Here is a 15,950-nt window from a genome sequence, read left to right as displayed (position 1 = left end):
TGCTTTAAAAAGTACCATACATTTGTTTTAAATAATTACAACTTTATCTCATGTATATAGAAAGCAATTAATAAAACATATTTTAGATACATGAAAAATTTTGACCCAAGATCTAAAAATATGGATTACAAATATTTAGGCTGTGTTGCAATGCATGTTCATTTTTCTGTCTTTTCACACAGATTATTCAGTCTGTATAAAAGATCATATTCAGATGACTTTACACTTTTTAGAGGTAAAAATAAATGTTCCATTTACACATCGTTCAAAGGCGGAGACTTCAGGAGGACAGAGACTAGCATGAACCAAAAGTGGTGTCTTTGTGAACGCATCTAAGATGACATAGTTATTTACAATCAAGAACCAGGAACCACCTCCTTTGAACCTGAAGACTATAAAAGTAATATGATGGTGATGAACTCTTAAAACTTAAATTATTATTCATTTTTACTTTTGATTGTCTAGTCATGATTCACATTTATAATATCAATGGGGAAGAAGGAGAAAAAATTCTCATTTCCTTAGATGGGATTCCTATATTCTGGTAAATTATTTAAGTAGGTAATTGTTTACTTAGCAAGCTGCTAAATAAATCAGAAGATAACTTGTTAAATAAGTGTTTAATTGGGGGATAATTTTAGATTTATAGAAAAGTTGCAAAGATAGTATGAAGAGTTCCCATATATCCCTCACCCAATTTATCTAATTGTTAACATCTTACATTTCTATGGTACATTTGTTAAAACTAATAAACTGATATGGTACATTACTATTCACTAAACTAGGCTTTGCTTGGATTTCACTAGTCTTTTCATTAATGTCCCTTTTCTATTCTAGGTTCTAATCTAGGGTACCACATTTATTTAATTTCTATGGTTCCCTAGTTTCCTTTGGGCTGTGACAGCTTCTTAGCTTTTCCTTGTTTTTCATGATCTTGATAGTCTCTAGAAGACTATCAAGAATTTCTGGTCAAGTATTCTGTAGGATATCTCCTGATCTGATGCTTACATTATTTTGTCTGATGTTTTCCTCAAGATTAAACTAGGGTTATGGGTTTTGGAAAAGAATACCACAGGGGTGAAGTGACTTTCTCATCACCTCATATTAATGAAGTGACCTCATCACATCATACTGGGCATACATGATATCCACATATTACTAGCGATGGTAACCTTCATCACTTGGTTAAAGTAATATTTGTTAGGTTTTTCAACTAATAGTAAAGTTACTATTTTTCCTGTTCCATACTCTGTTCTTTGGAAGTTAGTCATTAGCATGCTCTCAAAGAAGTGATAGGGAGGGGTGAAATTAAGCTTTACCTCATGGAAGGGGGAGTAGGTACATATGTTACACGGAATTCTGTACAGAAGATTTGCTTCTCTCATCCAATTATTTTTTCGATCATTTATTTATATTGGCATGGACTCAGGTATATTTATTTTATACTTTGGGTTATAATACCATTTATTTGATGCTTAAATTGTCCCAGCATTGGGCACTGGGAGATCCTTCATGTTGGATCCTGTTACCCTTTGATGTGCTCTCATCCTTTTTTTTTTAAGCACAAATAATTATTTTTAAAAAATGTTTTTTCCTGTATAAAGTATGTATTATTTGCTAAAATGATTAGTCTCCTTAACTATAACTCTAATTATCACTGCAAGTTTACTTGAAAAGTCATGTTTTCCTTTTCCATTATTATTTTAATTGGCCGTATTATTTTGTTTTTCAAATTAATCATTTTTACCCTTCTGACTTCTTAGCCCACATGGGGTTTATTCCATTGATTCTCAAATAAAGTAACTATATACACATATTAGCTGTGGTAATCAGTGATGTATATATAAATTTTTGGTTCTTCCCCCTTAAAATTAATGTTGGGATCATAATTCCTCTTATGGTGGGTGGGACCATGTAACTCATGCTCTCAAGAGTTGTGAGTGCAAAAAATGTCTCAAAAACAAATCTGAAGCTTCTTGGGAACCCAGGATTTAAAGGAAAAATTTGTTTGCCAAATAGATTATTATGGTACAACTATAACCCCCATGTACTTTTATGCTTGTGTGTAAGTTGTTTCTGATATAATTTAGATCAAATGACTCACTATTTTTCTTATTATTATTGTAGAATAGACAATAAATCAAATATTTCTGGTATAATATCACATATTCCTGGCATAATCTCATATATTTGCTGAATTTGCATCATCCAGCAAACTATATAAGCTAGGAAATCTGAAGTATTTGGTCAATAAGAATATATGTTCTTTCTTTTTCATATTTCTTTTGTGGAGAGGGGAGGAAAGCAGTATGAATTAATGTTGAAAGAAGTAGGAAGGAGAAATAGTATTAATACATAATTATTTTAAGTACACTGCTTTATTCTAAATGTTGCTGAAATTGCCAAAGTATATATTCTTCCCCAAACTTCTTTTTTCTATGTAGGCTATTTATGATAATAACATTATTTCATCGTCTGAAGGTCTGTTTGGAGACAACTCAACTTTCTCTCTCTGCCTAGTAGCAATAATAAAAGTGGTGCCCAGTTCTGAAAATTGCTAGGATACAGAATCCTACCTTATCCATTTTGGTTATAGAGGCCTGGTACTGTTTCCCGATGCTAGGGGCATACCTATAAAAGACACAGTATCTGTCCTCAAGGAACTTTAAATTTGGTGGGAGAAACATCAATTGTAAGACACAGTTAACTAGCAAGACAACTAAAATGCAGTTTAATTAATACTGACGACTGACTTAACCTAAAGGAGACTAAGTGAGGTCATCTGAAAAGCATCTAATTCAAGGGATGTATCAGAGTGACCCTTGCCAAAATAGGAGGTTGAAGGCTTTCCAAGAGAAGGATCCATGTGTGAAAAGATATGAGATGGCATAGAAATAGAACAGTTGGGAAAATATGGCTGAAAACATTTCAGGGCATAAGAAGTAAGTCCACTAGGTGTGTTTTTTCATATAGAAACATTTGCTCAAGTGAAATTAGTAAAGAGACTTAGTCTATGAACACCCTATTCCTATGAAATCAAGTAAAATTAGAACATACTTGTCTTTTAAAAATATATGAGGGCTTCCCTGGTGGCGCAGTGGTTACGAATCCACCTGCCAATGGAGGGGACACAGATTCGAGCCCTGGTCCAGGAAGATCCTACATGCCGTGTAGCTACTAAGCCCGTGCGCCACAACTACTGAGCCTGCACTCTAGAGCCCGCGAGCCACAACTACTGAGCCCACGTGCCACAACTACTGAAGCCCGCGTGCCTAGAGCTTGTGCTCCGCAACAAGAGAAGCCACCGCAATGAGAAGCCCGCGCACCGCAACGAAGAGTAGCCCCTGCTCGCCGCAACTAGAGAAAAGCCTGCGTACAGCAACGAAGACCCAAAGCAGCCAAAAATAAAATAAATTACAAAATAAATATAAAATAAAAAATAAAAATATATGAAATGTAGAGGCATATTCTCATACTTTTGGTTAGCTTTCCAAATAGCTTTCCAGGATGGCTGTGGCTTGTCAAGAAATCTCATACTTAGTTTAGTTGTCACTGATTTAAAATAAGACTATTCTAATTATTAACTTAAAAGTAAAAAAAGTACAATATTACTATGTAAAACAAAATTTAACGTGCTGATGGTAGCAACTGGTTTTCAGGCAATGTTTGCCACATGATGGGTAAATAATATGTCTGTTTCAATTGTTACACACAGACCACTCCCTAAAATCTCTCAAGATATATCTTTCACCAACAGAAGTAAATTAATGATATTAACTCTAGAAGGTTTAATGCCAGCTATCTCAAGCACTTGAATTTTTACAGAAAAAAATTGAAAATGAAAAAGCAAAAGGATAACTAAATTACACTTTTTAAAAAATGGGTAAAATAAAAGTCTTCAAGCCAGACACTTGTTTTTAATAGACTTACAGAGAAGATTCCCAGAAGTCATATAATATACCCTTCTGCCTCTGGGAATAATTACTCTTAAGCCTTCTGAAATGTATGTTATCAGTTTGGTTTTATAAAAAGTTCAAAAATACTTTAGAGCTACTATTTCATATCCTGTCAGGAAGATTAAGCACAAACATTTTTATATCCCTTCAACATAATTTTTTTTCAACAAATAACTGTTAGACATATTCTGCTTCAAGACAAGCAATTCAATATAGCTTTTCTTTCATTCATTTATAGGTATTGGATAACAAGCTCAAAAATTTGCTAGAATGATAAGAATTTGGGGAGTTAAAGGAATACACTGAAAAGGGCTTCTCATTTGCTGTTAGTTTACAATAAATGCTCAGGGGGAAAGTGTCATACTGGATGAAGAATAGGAGAGAGAGAGAGTGCAGAAGAGGAGGAAGAAAGATGAGGAGGAGGTGGAAGAGGAGAGAGGAGAGATATCAATACAACTTTCATCACAGCATTATAACAAAGAATTTTATAGCCAAGCATTCAGTTAGAAGTCATGCCAGATGGAGTGAAATTTACAGCCCAGATGGGAAATACATCCTAGTGAATCCATATGGATGACATATGGAAGATAATTAAGTATATATTGCTATCTATCTATCTACCTATCTATCTATCATGTATCTATCAATCATCTATTTATCTATCTAAATATATATTCATAATTATGCACATTTATCTATATCTGTATCCTTGTCTTTATATCATGAACTTTTCAGGATGCAGCAAAGATGACCCTGTATAGATAGCCAAAGCTTTTACATCCTGCTTCTGAGTTTCCTACTTTCTGATACAGCTGGCTGTGCACAAGTTTGTAAGGTTTGTTCATTCATTCACTCACTCATTGATTCAACAAATCTTTATTGAAGGGAGATGATGTACCAGACCCCTATTACAGTTAGGACAGAAGTGAAAGGCAGGTGAACTGAGGGGAAACAGCATTTTGTACCATGCCAAAGAGATGCTCGACGTAACGGGTGTCATCAAGTCTAGCAATGAGATCTTGCATTAAAGTATTTCAATTAAAAAAAATCTTCTAATGCCTCAGAGACTTTTTGCCAAGTTCAAGAATTTTTTTTTTAGCTAGTTAACCATTCACTGAGGGTGTCCCAAATAAAGACAATCCTTAGTATCCCTCAAGATTTGTGACCATGTAGACCAAGAAAAAAAAATCAAGCATATGGAAATTGAAATTGACAAGCTTCCATTTATAGCAAAACAAAAATATTAAATTTGTCTTTAATCCATATCTTGATACTAATGTGTTATATTTTTACATTATCTCATAAAGTTTTATATATGTATCTATATATGTATGTATACACATATATTGTGTAAATTATATACATATGTACATATATACATACACGTGTATATACATTACACCTGTGTGTATATATATACACATACATACACATACATACCTGCATGTATACTGTCTTCAGAACTCAACTTAGAAAAATTTTAAATGCTATCTTGTTTTCATATTTTTTCTTCTCTTTCACTCTGGTTTCTCTTGAACCACATTTTTCACAAATGTTTACATGTATTATGATGATAGCTTATGAATACTTTTATGCTTAAATTACAAATATTAATTGCATGAAATTCAGCATTGAGTTTTTTTGTTTTGTTTGGCCCTTTAGCAGAAAAAATATTAATTGATTAGAACTCTAAATTCTACAAGTCAATAATTTCATTATATTATGTTAAGTTTATTTTATGTTCTGAAATATATGTCATCAGTCTGATTTTACAGAAATCACATTAAAGTTTTATGATAGGATGCTATTTCCTCATCTACCACTCTGGATACCAGATGCCCACATAGCTCAGGTTTTTATAATGATACCTGAAAAAGTTTCAGAGCTCTGACTTTATACACATAAAAAGAGTTAGTAGAGAAGTAGGAGGTCCATTCTATGGCATGATAACTACATATATCGTATTATATGTTGAACTTGAACCGGAATATGCCCTACATGCTCTACTATATGGTACAGTTTTACATTAAGTTTCACTTTTCCTTACAAATTGATAAAATTCTTAGCCATCTGTTACCAAACAGAATACCTCCACTCTGGACAAATCTTATATACTGTCCAGTTTCCATATATGTTCTCAGATACTCTGCACTAGAACTATTGCATCAGAATACAGAGAATTCTCAGTTGCTCATAAAGAATTTGAATTTTATTTTTTTAATCAGGAAGCATAATTCCTAGCTAAAGTTTGAGGTAAAAGAAGCTTCCTTAGTGTGCAAAAGTTGTGGCTTATATGGAACTTCTTGTCTGTCCCTAACAAGAACCAGTACCATGCATGTCATAGAATAGGCATCCAATAAATATTTGGCAAATGCTTTAAAGATTCTCTTCTGGCCGGTTTGCTTCTCTTTTTACATGGATTGCATTTTAATATTAACTACCTCATTTTGACTTGCTGACTAGTCCTGATAATTCAAAAATCTTTATTCTCATTCCCAGATTCTTACAGTTAATATGTTGTATATTTAACAGTCCAACTTTGGGCTGAGTGCACTGTTTGGTACATAATAGGCAAGTCTTTGCTGACTGAAATGTACAAAAAGAAGAATGAACAAATCCAGATATTCTAACTACCAACCCATATTATTTTTATTAAATAATGCCATGTAGCGGTTTAGGAAATAGATTTTAAATATATATGTTGAGACAGCTCACTTTGCACACATATGTATACACTCACCCAAATGTACACATAAATTCTCCATGCACACATTCACAGAGCTTTGAAATATCATATTAAAGAAAATAAAGGTATATTCCAAGCAAACAAGACAGATGTTTTAATGCTTTTCATCTGGTTCACTTTATGTTAAACACTTTATACCACCCCAGAAGAAATAGATTTAACTGATAGGATGAGAGAAATCATGATGGTAACCAATTCTATGCAAGGACCTTTAGGATAACATTACCATGGTTAGCTTGGAATAATAAAACAATTAAAAAAATTAACTTATATGGATGGACACTCCATTCATAATCCCATGTTTAAGATTAGAAAGATTGCAATAACACAGGAACAAGGGCAATATTACGCAAAACTGTGGAGTGGACTAAACTAATCTTTAGACTATTTCTTTCTTTTTAAAATCTCTACTGCCAAATTGTCATGGTAGCAAGTACATTATTTCCTCCTTAATTATACTTTTTCCAAGAATTTTCTTTGGAAGCTAAAGCCAATCACTATCCTGTTTTATTTTCTGTTAAGAGCAAAAACAATGGCTCAATAGTTACCATTTATTGAATCATATTCTATGCCAGTCATAGTGCTGACTTTTACAAAACCTTCTAAAGGAGGTATTTTATTCCTCAGTTATATATAAAGAATCTGAGTCTTAGAAAAATTATAACTTGTCTAAGGTCACACAGCTGGTAAGTGAGAAAGTCACTTAATTTGAAATCAGGTTTATCTGATTGCAAAACCACACTATAACTCAAAATTATATCTTGGCACTGCTTTATCCACCACTGATTTTAATTCAGTACAGAATATGAAAAGGGGACTTACACATGATTGATTGATTGATTTCATACATCCAAAAATTTTTAGGTGACTGGCTATGTGATGAACTATTTATTTTAATATTATTGAAGTGTTCAGATTCTCCTAATGGATCAGTTGTGGGTTGTGAAAGACAGAAAATAATCCAGTACAACTGCAAGTCCTTTGACCTGAGCAGTTGCTCAAGTTTTTGGCTTGATCAATGGAAGAATGAGATTGCCACCAACTAAGATGGAGAAGACTGCCAGTGAAGCAGGTTTGGGGAAAATTCAGTTGCTCAGTTTTACTCATGTTAAGTTTGAGGTTTCTATTAGTCATCTAAATAGGGATGTTACAAAGGAAGTTGAATATACAAATCTGGAGCCCAAATTAGCATACAGACTAAAAACCAAAAGACTAGAATGAAGTCATCAGGAAGTGAATGTAAATAGAGGAGAGAAGAGGTAAGAGCCCAAGCCATAATGCACTCCAACAGTAAGCATCCTGGGAGACCAGCAAAGGAGAATAAGTAGAAACAATCAGCAAAGTAGGGGGAAGACCAAGACAGTAATGCGTCCTGAAAGGCCAGTGATAAACCTGAATCCAAGGGGTGAGAGTGATCATCTGTATCAGATGCTGAGAGATCAATTAAGATGAAGATTGGCCCTTGGATTTAACAATGTGAAGGTTGGCTTGGTGGAGGGTTGGAAGAAAAGCTGATTGAAGTTAAGTATAAGATAAAATGGGAGGAGAGAAATTGGAGACTGTTTATACAACACTTTAAAGCATAGTGTTGCAAAGGGAATTAAAGAAGTGGGACAGTGGCTGGCAAAGAAAGAAAGGAGAGAAATAAGAACATGTTGTGCTGAGGGAAAGGCTCTAGTAGAATATGAAAAACTGATGATGCAGAATGAAAAGAGGCAAATTTCTGGAGCAATGTCCTTGAGTAGCTGAGAGGAGACAGAATCTATGAGAACAGAGACTGGCTTTAGAGAGGAAGAGGACCCCATATTTGATAACAGGTGGAAGGCAGAGTATGTGAGTCCCTTTGCTGGTAACTGTGGTGGTACGAATTTGTGCAAATCCTCGGGAACTTAAGAAGCAAGGCCATCAGCTGAGGGTAGGTTGGGGAAGGGTGTTTTGAATGTTTGAGAAGTGAGAGAATGGTATGAACTAATCATGTAGGGGAGAGAGAGAATATTGAAATATAACCATATTAAAGAACATAGCTTAGATATGTGAGCAAATCAGTGGACTTTACCTCCTTAAATTAAAGGCTTTGGCTATAGATGAGTGGGTTGAGAGAAGCTACAAAGTTTACAGCGTGGCAAAAAGCAGTTTAGAATGCATGCGCCCCCGAGGCAGGCAGTTCCACAAACTGACAAAATGAGGGACGAAAAAAGTAAGCCATGCATCCCAGTTCATTCTCTCAGACTGGCTTACCCAGGAAATCATTTCTCCTTGGAAGAGTACAAGTTAGGCCAGAAGTATTACTTTAATGGGATCCCTGCCACATGGTGTAGAGGGTATTTCCCAGAACAATCAATCCTCATTCTCTCATTCTCATATTCTTATATTTCCACTATATTTTTTCTTGGACATCATGAAAATAGACGTCATTTAACCCAGTTTTCTCCCAATTTATCAGTCAATTCTTACTTCCACTCTCTCCACACCTAACCAAGAATCCATGGTCTATTATATTATGACTTCCATTCTCTTGCCGATATCTTCCTCCTATTTTCCTAATATACTTTTATTTGATTCATTCAGTAAAGAATTGTTTTAATCCAATTGTCCATCTTCTCTGCTACAACCTGAGTTGATGTGTGCTGCTGGAGCACATCATACAACCAATGCACTTTCAAGCTTGCCAGGCTCCACCTCAACAGTGCTCCCTAAGCTGCCTGCCCCTCATTATTTCCCCTTTCTCCTTTCACAGCAGCTGAATAAACTTTTCTCCAATCTATTTAAGGCCTTTCTCCCCTGCTTGCTCACTCACCCTCCACAGATTAACAGTAGTTTTATAGTGAAATCCCTTTCTTTATACGGTTACATGTATTTGCACCTATGCTTATCTTTTTCTCTCATCTCAAAGTCTGAGACTGATACTTCTATTTGATTTTGTCACAACAAGAAAGAGAAGCTTCCTGGCAATTTCAGGTCTACAAGGGATCTTCTTAAGCATCATTGCCAGTGGCTTGCAATCTCTTTTCTGGGACTGTCTCTTTTACGGATTTCCCTTGATTGTCCCTTTAATGCATCCACGTATTCACTCGCCTCTAAACTTAGGTTGCTATATACTATCTCCAAACATTATTTAAAATCTCAGATAGTTAGAGACATAAAAGACCCTAGCAATCATCTAGCAACATTAGAATCTTCCAACATTATATTTCTCTAGGGTGCTTTAAAAAATACCAATATTTAGGCCTCACTTCTAGTGATCTTGGTTTAATTAGTTTAAGGATGCCAAATTAGTATTTTTCTAATCGTTTGTTTTTCAACATACAAACAAGATTAAGGGATCACTGACACAGTGCAATTCTTTTATTTTATAGTCAAGCTGAATATAAGAGATAACAATATCCTGCTCTTCTTGGTCATACCATGAATCATTCTGAGCTAACTAGGGCAGAGCATCTCAACTAGTGTGCTGCAAATAGGTTACAGGTGTGCTGCAACACCCGTTTCTCAGTCTCAGGGTGTCTCCTCAAAGTCTGGGACTTCCAGAGCTCCTGAGGTGCTCAGTTGTAGGCTTGAGTGTGTTCCTCTGTCTACATTACTGTGATGTAGAAATATCATGATTTTCTCTTTGTGCCATTATGTGAACCAGGTTGAGAAACACTGATCTAGCGTACCCTGGTCCTCAAAATTTGCTGGCTAATATTTGCTCTCTGAGAAGTTTATCTTCCCACCTTGTTCTCCATTAAATTCCATTTTTTATGTTTACCCTCTCGTCTAAATCCAGGTCATGTTACCTGTTTTGTGTTATTAGTACATTCTTCAGTGCAATAACTAAATAAGGAATGAATGATTAACCACCACTTAGGGAATGACCTCAGCAAAACTCCATTTTGAACATATTGACAGTGAATTATTATTACTGAATCACAACTTCTTAGCTACAAATGTAGACAGACACCTAAATGACTATGGTCAAGTCACAGTTTTGTAGCTTGTTGATTAGGAGGCCCTGCAGACACAGAATTAAGAGTTTATTATGTCACGATAAATTGTGGGCATTTATTAATTCCTTCAATTTATCTGCCTTGTAATTAACATTCACCACACATAAATAAATGAAAGGAACATAAATATTAACATTTCATAACAAAGGCAGAAATCTACATTATAAATGCTTTGATTTAATTATCAAAAGGACACATAATTAGTAATATGATTACAGTGTCTTGGACAGCATTATATACACTGGAAACCCCAGTCTTGCAAAAAATGTTAATTTGATTGAACTGATTAGATGCAAGGAATTGGATATGTCTTTGAGTTATGATTGTATTATCATTAAATCATCAACTCAGTACATGGGCTCTAGTGTCAAACAGATCCAAATTCAAACCCCCATGTCTCTACTTTCTTGACCAATAAAACTTTGAGTTAGCCCCTCTGAGTGTCAGTTTTCTTTCTCTGAGAAGTGGAGATTAAAATAGGTTTTAACTCATTGGTGGTGTTGTGAAAATCAAGTGAGATAATGTATGTAAAGCATAGTGTCATCATTACCCTCTCACTCAGAATCAAATTGACTTTCTAAATTTCTTTTTTTTCACCAATAGATTGTATTGCCTTTCTTGATTGCCTTCTGTTACCCAGAATTCTCTTTTTACTGAAATTCAGGATCCAGATCCAGTGCCCCCTCTTCTATGAAGTCCCACCAGTCCAGAATCTTTTTTATTTTCACTCCACTAGTCTGCACTTCAGTTGTAGCCCTTAACAAGGTCTGCAATAGGTGAGTTATTAGCATATTGGTGCACCTGTCCACTCAACTAGGAGCTCCTAGAAAATGTGAATTGTGTTCTTCATACAGCAGCCTATAAGGTCTGTAAATATGTGAATCAGACCATTCCATTCTCTTTCTCTCAACTCTTTAATACTTTCCTTTCACACTTCAGAGAAAATCCAAAGTCCTTTCCAAGCCTACAAAGCCATGCAATATTTGATCATGGCCCTGCCTGTCTACTTCATGCCATTACGCCCCTGCACACTACCCAGTGGCCACACAGTCTCCTTGCAGGCTCCAAAATATAATGTCAACTGATACAGTGAAGATCTACTGAGCAGAAGCTATGAGTCATATGCTATTCTAGGCATTTAGGGTACATTGGTGAATACAATAAACAAATACCCTTCTTTGTAGAGCTTCCACTATAGTGGGAAGGAAGTGCAGAAACCATCAACATAATAAGTAAATTATACTGTACCCCAAAAAGGAATAAGTGCAATGGAAAGAAGTAGAGCAGGGGAGGAGGACAGGAGCTAGAGCAAGGGAAGAAGAGATTAGTTAGTTGTGATTTCAAATCCCATATTAAGCATGTTCACTCCTTAGTATTTGCAACTGCTATTCCTTTTGCCTGGCTCTCCCCCAAGCCCACCCAATATTCATATAATTCCTTCTATGAATTATTTAAGTGTCTGCCCGAATGTCAACACTTCCAGGAGTCCCTGTCTGAAGAGAGTGTAAAAAGTATACTCCCAATCCCCACTGCAGCTCTCTATTCTCTTAATCAGCTTTATTTTCTTCACTTCATTATATATCTATATATTTGTTCATTTTATGATGACTGTATTTTTTTCTGTTTTATTAACTGTTGTATTTCCAGTGCTTAGGACAATATTTGCCATAAAGTTATAATAAATATTTATTAAATAAATGAATGCAGGTAATAATTAGCTTCAGCTAATAGTTATTAAATGTAAAAGGTAGAGCCAAGAAAACTGAAATTTAATCAACAATATATTATTTCTCAATAATTGGGAAAACATTTTATATTAAAAAATTCTGCTTTTGGGGAATTCCCTGGTGGCGCAGTGGTTGAGAATCTGCCTGCCAATGCAGGGGACACGGGTTCGAGCCCTGGTCTGGGAAGATCCCACATGCCGCGGAGCAACTAGGCCCGTGAGCCACAACTACTGAGCCTGTGCATCTGGAGCCTGTGCTCTGCAACAAGAGAGGCTGCGATAGTGAGAGGCCCGCGCACCGCGTTGAAGAGTGGCCCCCGCTCGCCGCAACTAGAGAAAGCCCTCGCACAGAAACGAAGACCCAACACAGCCAAAAATAAATTAATAAATTAATTAATTAAAAAAAAAAAAGGCAAACTGGTATGTTTAAAAAAAAAAAAAAATTCTGCTTTTTATGCCCATGGCACTTTTATAGATAACAATAACCTGCCAAACTTCTCTAAATGAGATCCCTCACTCATTAATTCAACAATTGTTAATTGAGTGCTTATAACATTCTAACTTTTGCACTAAGCACTGAGGATACAACAATTCAGAAGACGGATACAATTTTTTTTAAAAAGCATCTTTAATTATTAACAAACTTGCATACATATATATATTATAAAAATCAAAACACAAAGATTGTTTGTGAACATCATCACACTGCTTCTTTCGAGTTAAGTCACCATTCAAAACTGGTGGGTTGAGAAAAGAGCATGGAGAGGGGTGGTTAGAGTGGAACAAGGAAAACAAGCTAGGAGGCTGAGCAGGTAAACGCAGATGGTGGCTCAGACCAGCGTGGTAGTGGGGAAGCTGGTGAGACCCAGCTGGACTCTAAAAATATTTTGAAGGTAGATTTGGATGTGAAGGAAATAGGAGACAAGCAGAACTCCAAGAATTTTACCTATCACAAATGGAAGGATGGAGTGGCCATAAACTGAGATGGGAAGATTATGGTTGGATCAGGTTTGTAAGGACCATCCAGAGCACAGTTTTCAACATGTTGAGTTTTAGATATCTATTACACATTCATGAGGATATGTCAAGGAGGTAGTTGGACACAGGAGCTTGGATTTCAATGGCGAATCCTGGATGGAAAGAACTATAAATTTGGGAGTCTTCAGTGTATAGGCTTAAGTGTATAGGAGTAAATGTAGAGAGAGAATCTTCCAGCACCCCAATATTATAGAATCCAGTGAAATGAGGAAGGACCAGCAAAAGAAGCTAAAAGCCTAAAAGCTAAAGGGAGCTAAAAGGAGGCGCCAGTAAGCATCACACTAGGATTGGTGTTTCACTGGTGGAGCAGCCCACTCTTACGCTCCTGCTTGAAGCAAGAGCCTCCTATCTAGAGCGGGGAGGTTTTTGTCCAAGCTGATAACTTGGACAACAAGCCAGGTGGATTGAAAAAGAAGGTGGCCTTTTTCTGGCCAACCAGGTCACATAAGCCCACAGTGGTGACCAATGAAGGGACAAATTATCACATAATTATTAGCCTATTCTGACTTTAATGGAAGGTCAGGATGGGAATATACCAATAAACAATATGTGTTTGCAATTTGATATAGAGTTCAACACCAACACCAAAATAATCTGGAGGGCTAGATGTCAGTGCTAAGGGGTATAATATAGGTTCTTTGAGTGAAATGTTGACATAATCCAGTAACTAGTAATTTAAACTTTTTTCTAAATGGAAGAATGTATGTTAAATAAAATTAAATGTGGAAGCCCACAATATAAGATATACAAGAGTGGGCTATCTTTGTTTGAGGCAGAGGTAGCAGAATCAGAGACCTGCCTGTTCAGAGTCCCTGTTGGACTGTCCTTGGGGCATCTTGACACAGTCCTAGGGCCCTGGTAAACATGGCTTAAAAGCACTGGCAGAAGCTTAAAAAGAAAGCAGGTCAGAGATGAAAAAAATTGGCATTTGAAGCAGTCAGGGAAGGTCTGGGAAAAATGGACCAGATAGAATAGACCGAGCCCAGGTTGTCAATACTTTGGATTTTCCCCCAGAATTATGACATCTCAGTTACAAAACCTCCAAAACTAAAGAAAACATACTGGGGACAACCAGGGTAATCTAGCAATAATGTTAAGTAAATTATAATTTAAAGAAAGAGAGAAGATTTATAGTCTAGAAGAAAATAAAACTGATGTGAATAAGAATACACATATACAGTGAAGTTCATCCATTTCAGGAATATATTAACTCTAAGGTAAGGGGGTAAAAATGCATTTAAAAGTTTTTTAAAACAAAAGGAAACAAGACAGTGAATATGCTCTTCCACAACTACCTCGGGAAAGACAGAAGTTGCAATGAAGAGCACGCTTGATAATGAACCTCCAATTGCATCCAATATCAATCTACTTTAATCGCATGGGAGATTAGCCTTCCTGCAAGAACTAAGTGGAAGTGTGAATAGAAAAGCAATCTTGTAGGGTCCCTCAAGAGGAATATTCCAACTTATTTAGAGATAAAAGACTTTCAGGAAGTATTCAAAACAGTGAAAATAGAGACACTCAAAATGCATGAACTAATTTAAAAGAGTAGATAAGAAGGAATAAGTCTCATGAGAAATACAAACTGGTATTTATAAATGCTCATTAAAGTGATGAGGAACTTAGGCAATTTTAATGGCTTAAAATGATATAGCATTAACTTCATCCATCTACTACATAGAATTGGGACATCATTTTTTCTGTCTAAGGCTGAAAGATATATCACTAGTTTACAAATGTGAGCAGTGAAATGATCTGTCAAAGATGTCAGAGTAACTTACATTTACAATATAAGACTCCCACTACCACCTGTTTTCAGATTGTAAATCCAGTATATCCACAATTGTATCTGGTGGGTATGTGGGTACAGCTCCTAAAACCAGACATTTGAACGAAGAACAAATGTCCTGATGATTAAGATATGTATCTGGACATTTTCTTATACAAATTTGATACAAAAACACATGACAAGGAATGAAACTCACTCATTTTCTCCTCCTACTAGAATTATGTAAATTATATAATGGGAGGGAATTTTTTTTTGCTCATTGCTGTAACCTTAAGGCTTAGAACAGTGCCTCACATAAAGTTACAACTCAATGACTATTTATTGAATGAATGAAGACCAGTTAACATACACAAACCAAAGTGACAACACTATTCCCTGGAAGTCAGTAAAATGTCCATTTTAAACAAGCTACTTTGCATAGTAGAATTGTAGACTTACACAGGTAGGAGGCCCCAAAATATATATTCACTCTTTAGAAAAAAAAAAGACATTAGTTATTCCCAATATATAAATAATACACTGAGTTTTTGGTGAAAATAGAAAGATAACAGTATTTGGTAATCAAAACAAACCATAAAAATTAAGGAACTAATTTTTCATTTTTTTCTTTTTTTTTTCAGTTTTAATATTTTTTATTGAAGTATAATTGATTTACAGTGTTGTGTTAATTTCTGCTGTATAGCAAAGTGATTCAGTTATACATATATAT

General features: G+C 35.5%; 1 protein-coding gene across 8 annotated transcripts in view; it reads right to left on the bottom strand.

Annotated features, from left to right (window-relative positions):
- Positions 1–15,950, bottom strand: part of PPFIA2 (PTPRF interacting protein alpha 2) — a 479,171-nt gene that overhangs the window by 336,145 nt on the left and 127,076 nt on the right. The gene's annotated exons all lie outside the window — the stretch shown is intronic.

This window comes from Balaenoptera acutorostrata, chromosome 11 (genome assembly GCF_949987535.1).
Source record: "Balaenoptera acutorostrata chromosome 11, mBalAcu1.1, whole genome shotgun sequence".
Taxonomy (NCBI): Eukaryota; Metazoa; Chordata; class Mammalia; order Artiodactyla; family Balaenopteridae; genus Balaenoptera; species Balaenoptera acutorostrata.
Note: the sequence above shows the minus strand (reverse complement) of the source record. Positions and strands in the feature narration are given on the sequence as shown.